Source organism: Python bivittatus, unplaced genomic scaffold (genome assembly GCF_059951505.1).
Source record: "Python bivittatus isolate LINGU-HERP-01145 unplaced genomic scaffold, Pbiv_v1 ctg000340_np1212, whole genome shotgun sequence".
Lineage (NCBI taxonomy): Eukaryota > Metazoa > Chordata > Lepidosauria > Squamata > Pythonidae > Python > Python bivittatus.
In genome coordinates, this window is record NW_028277056.1 from 32,914,969 (window position 1) to 32,920,968 (window position 6,000).

General features: G+C 36.7%; 1 pseudogene; it reads left to right on the forward strand.

Moving 5' to 3' along the window:
* Window positions 1-5,525, forward strand: part of LOC103049175 (E3 ubiquitin-protein ligase Hakai pseudogene) — a 132,183-nt pseudogene extending 126,658 nt beyond the window's left edge.
* Window positions 5,526-6,000: the final 475 nt, after the last annotated feature.

The following is a 6,000-nucleotide window of genomic DNA, read 5'->3' on the forward strand; positions in this document are numbered from 1 at the left end:
TTAATTCTACTCAACCATACAGTACAGTCTGAAACTTTACAGGTTTGTGTCATAGATCCACTTGAATCCCTTGTGTGACCACAATCTCTGTTTATGCTTTCTCTCTCTCTCTCTCGTGTGTGTTAGCTGCTTATGAGATTATTTAATCCAAAATGTATTTAAGTATCCCATTTCTTCTCCAAGGAGCTCAAAGCAGCTCCCCTCCATTTATTTCTATAAAACAACAGACTCTAATTAAGGTGTGAGAAAGTGAGTAGACCCTAACTACCTAACGTTTATGGCTGAAGAGAAATTTAAATTAAAGTGTCTCCAGGCTTAGTCTAACACTTTCCTGGGTCCCCAGTATGGGAAGGCATAGATTTCTTATATTAAAGATATATTGCAATCCATAATGCACTTTGATAATACTTAATAGAACAGTACACAACTTTCAGAGAAGATGAGGTCAATGCTCCAAAGCTGGACAGACCCAAATCACAAAGAAGGCATGGCCTGGAAAATAAATATGATTTAATTTAAATATTTAATTTGAATTAGATACAGTTAACATAATTAAATATATATGTTGTGCTTTTTACCATAATGTTATTTTAAAAATTATACTTCCGTGGTGTATACTTCACTTGGCAGCTAGGTGAACTGCAACCATGGCTTGTATATCTCTGCTTTATGTATATATGTACTGTATGTAATGCATGTATATGAATTCTATCTCGTTTTTCTACTCAATGACATACTCAAAGAAACTAATAACAAAAGCTTGTGTGATCTTAGAAATCATTAAGCTGAAATTAATAGCCAAAAATCAAATCCACAATTGTCTTGGAGATAAATTAACTTAATATCATTCACAGTACAAGTCATATGATTAATCTGCTTTCCAAGGGTTGGATTAGACATGCTATTGGGCTTAAAGAATAAGCTGCACTTTTTCAAATGGAACAAACTTTTCTTTAACACAGACTAGTTATTTGTATTTATTAAAGTTACCCAATTACAGTTGACTTGTCTGGAAGGACAGAAAGAGCCATAAATATCAAGAGCTTCTGATGTCATCATCTTTTATGAATGTGATTGTATACAAAAATGCCTGCATATTTTAATAAGTAACAAATATTATGAAATAGAAGGCTTCCTTTAAAAAGTCTGTTGTGAGTCCATTGCTTGATGAATAGCCCTATGGCTGAAATTCTCTATTTAGCCAGCAACTATTTGTAATTTCCTCTCAAAAGTTAAAGATTTATCTGTCCAGCTTGCCAGAACTGGAAAGTGTTCACCTATCTTTGGAAAAACAGCAAGGAACATGGCTAATTGAAACTCAGATCCCTTCCTCTCGTCCTTGCTAATCTTGTTTTCACCATTAGTTGAGTCACAAAAGCTTTTCTGGCTGAGCTCAGGCAGGTTGGTACAAGAACACAGAGTTTCTATCTTATCCAGGACCAAGGCCACTTTCTAAAGGTTTGAGGGGGGGAAAAAAGTATTTCTTAATTGTATCTCGCTCTCTTCAGGCATTGACTTGAAAGTGGGAGGGTTTTCAAACTCTGCAGAAAATGGGGGGTACACTTTCTCCTTCCTCTTTCTCTTCCTGGGTTCCACATATTAAGCTAAGGAGCCTGAAAGGGAAATATGACAGTGTTTGCTAAAATGGGAATTCAGCACTCTACGTGATCTAGATTCTTGCACTATTAATATCCCAGATTTATTTATACTTAATTTTTATTTTACAGCATAAAATATACACTGCTCAATCCAAAAGAACTCTGAGTGGTGCACAGCAGCATAGAAAACAAAATATGTCAAAACAATAGGAGTTTCTAAACAAATATTTAAATAAAAATAGTTAAATGATTAAAATAACAATAGCTGAAATTACATACATGCTAACAATCAAGTCTACTGACAACGAAGGCTTGTTGCAATAATACTGATTTTAACTGTTTAAGGGAAATTAACAGGTTAGGGTAGGTGTACATCTGATGAAGGGGTTACAAAGGATGGGAGCTACTGTCATCTAGCCCCTGAGGGAAAGAGGATGCTCAACAGGCCCTCACTAAATGACCAGACTAGATGGGCATATTCAGATCTAGCAAGGCATTTTGTGGTGTAAGTGCTGTCAAGTAAAGGACCAGCACTTTGACTTGGGTCCAGAAGCCTACTGTCAGCCAATACAGTTACCTTAAAATTTATGTTACAACAGTGGTGTAGTTCCACCAACATTCTAGCCATCACATTTTTTACTAACTGCAGCTTCTGAAGTATCTCCAAATACAGTTCTACATAGAGTAGGTTGCAATAGTTCAACTGAGTGGTGATCAGGGTATGAGTTACTGACTTCAGGGTACATTGTACAGAGAGATGATTTCACATTTGAGTCAACGTGAATGTACCTCCTTTTCAATCCTCCCAGCTAAATACACAAAGATTAGGGAGACTAAGAGATGAGGCTACATGACTAGGATCATTCTTCATCCAGTATAAAGCCTTAAAACACCAATGTGTGTTTAGTCAATAAAAAGGAAAGTCCTCAAATCAAGCAGGAATTCATGTAGCTTTCTTTGCAATGTTAGATCAGTACATTACTGTCTTCTGGATTTTTTTTTTTTTTTACTTCCCAATCTGTGTGTATTCCTGAACACAACTCTTGCACATTTCTACTTTTTTTTTAGAAATACTATAGCACAATGTATAAATATAGAGATATATTAAAACCAGATAAGAGCTATGCTGAATCAAATGAATAGCCTATCTAGTCCAACATTTTGTTCCTGCAGTGACTAATTAGATACCTTGGGGAAGTCCACAAGCAGAAAATAAATGACAGTACCATGAAATTTATTTTCCTTAGCAATTAGTATCAAGAAACTTATTGCCTCTGATACTGGAGTAATAAAGATGCATAATCATTAATAGCTATTGAGTTTCATGGTGCATGCATATGTCTAATTCCCTTTTAAATTGTACAAGCTGGTAATTATCAATATGTTGTAGCCATAAATTCCATACTTTAACTATGCATTGTAAAAATATCCAATTATTTTTATCTGTCCTGAATCTTCCACAATCCTGTTTCGTGAGAAATTTTAATACTTTGAAAAGCAGGGGGGGAAAAAAAAACTTTGTCTATTCACTTTCACCACACTGAATACAGTGGTATTTGGAGCTAGTTGAGTTTTCATCAGAATGATGAAATCCACATCATGAGGTCACAACGTGATCTCTGCCCCCTCATACTTTTATGTGACATCATGAAGCAAGTAGAAAAGGGGCAGAATTTGTGTTGTGATATTGTGATGCATTTGCTCCCTGAAAATGCCCATGTGAAAATTATTTTATATTTCTTCTGTTTTCCTTTAGTTATTCTTTTCAGAAGCCAAAGAGTGCTAAATATTGTAACTTATCCTCATAAAGGAGTTGTGTTAATTCCTTGATCAGGTTGGTTGTCCTTTTTGGCATCATTTCCAGTACTAAAATTCCTATTTGAGGTATAATTGCAACATATATTTGTATAAAGATACCACATCATTTGCAGTTTTAGTTTCAATTCTTTTCCTAACAATCTGATAAGGAATATGCTTTTCTTTGCTTTTTCTTCTTTTTCCATAGCACCCTTCTCTAAACAGAAGGCACAGTATATGTAAGGAGTACATCATTAAATCAGAAAAACCATCTCTGTCATGCTTAGAATCATATAGCTAAATTGCTAAACTTGACTTCAAAATGTTGTGACATTTAAGGAGTAAATCTGTTCTGCATCAGTCTTTCTTTATAGTGTGGTTTCAATGGTCCAATAGCTTTTCATTTCTCCCTTCTGTCTTTATCGGCCATTAAATCATGTCCACACCTATGTGACAGGAAACAATAATGTTTATATGGAGTGTGGTTTCTTCTTCTAGCTTACTTCTAAGTTCTGAAATGTTGACTGAACTAAGCATAGGAAATTTCAATTACACCTCAGGATGTTTTTCTGGTGAAACCGTTACGTACCCACTTTATCAAAGCACTAGTCATTCTCAAATCATTATGCCAGTGAAAGCTAAGGATTTTCACTGATATCTCTAACACATAAATGGAACGTTATTAATGGCAGTGCTCCTGATCTTAATCTTCCCTTGGTAGCAGTGAAAAAAAAAAGGACACCACTGTTATGTCATCTGCAGTATGAACTATGACTATAAATATGATATGAAAATTCTGGGAAATACAGTGAATTCTATAAAGCAAATCAAGAAAATAGTATTTTCAGCTCAGCAATTATAGATGCTTCAAATCACATCTGAAGCTCCAGAACAGAAGCTTGTAGGCTGGGGAAGAAGAGTTTGACTACAAAGAACAGTATGAATGGAATAGTGCTGATGTGTTTAGTAATCAGCTAAGTTTTCCAGGGTACCTCTTCTGGGATTTCAAGATAAATTTACTTGGAGCGAAGGATGACACTCCAGCCCATTTTTGTGACATACTGTATGTGAATTATCAATTACAATATATGGATGCATGATACCCCACAAGTATGTTTTCTGCTATGAGTGTGCTTTTACTTTAAAGAAAGGCGACAAGACAAGACATATCCAGTGCAGCGAAATGAGCAGTGTATTTGTAGGTCTCTTTTAATGTGTAATATTGCACAAGGGTGCAAGAGAACATACTTATCCCAGAGAGATGTACAGGTTCATATTAACCATTATATGGGAGTTGGCAAGCTGGTAGTATACCCTTTGCTAGAACCTTTCCATCTTCCTATTGCTTCTTGTCCTGTTGAAATCCCAGAGCATTACATAATGCCACTTAATAAGCATCAACAGCCACATTCCACCAAAGCAACACACCATGATGCCGCTTCTGCCATTGCAGCTTGTGCCAGCTGAGCATAACTAACCATATGAAGACATCTATGCATCTCTAGCAGAGATGTCCATGGTTCATCCTCCCCTGTGTCCAGTCAATCAAGATGCAATTTCCATTTCAACAAGAAAGCACAGAAATCTTAATACTGTCCCAGTTCAGGATGATTCAGTCTCTGGCACTCAATAGCCATTTCCACCTACCCCACACATCTGCTCACCATCATCCTGAACATCAGGCCCAACCAGTCATATCCTAACTGCATCATATTACTCCACCACATCAACATTATGCACCATATACTCCCCCACCTCTACCAATAGTGCAGCTTCCTCTCTAGGCTTCAGGTACTCTTCATCTGGTTTATAGTCAAACATCACCTCTTCCAGTGACCTCTGCTTCTCCACCCCTCCTCCTGGATACTTAATTGCAAAACATTCACCATATATAAATCATCCTTCACCACCGGCAATGTAAATGGACCCTCTCCTCTTCATTGCTAGAATGCTAATGCTTTGCCAAAATTCAATGAAGACCAAGGAATTTTTAGTCCTCACTCAGACAGGCAAATGAGCCTAGGGCTATGGCCAGCTCCAAGAAGGCCACCACCACCACCTTCTCAAGCTCCACTTCCTGGACCATATCATCCTGACCAAGCAAGATACAGGCCATACTATCAATGTTAGTCAAATCACTACTAATGATAGAACAATAGCATTCTAACCCAGCCCCTTTTAATGAATCTGACTGTTTAAGGAACTTTCTTCTTTGTTTTGCTTTGTTTATTTGAAAAATAATATACTTCTGATTGTAAAACTCTCTCTTGTAAAACCAGGCTAACAGTGCTGGAGCCCAAGCACTGGGAGTCTGGGCATGGCAACTGTTTCTTCCAGTAGAAGCACAAACCATTCCTTGAAATGTTACATGACTATTTCTGAAGCTACCTATATTTGTGGAGCTGAAACAATACTTTCTAATTCAGTGATTGGTTCTATTGTAAGGATACCTTGCAATCACAAAAGCCCAGTAACTATTCTATGTTTCCAATGAAGGAGATTATGTCATTTCAGTGCTGCGACCATAGCATTGTCAAGACTTTCAGGAGTGAAGAAATACAACTCTTAGAATTTCTGACTAGAATTGTGAAAGCCCGTACTTTTT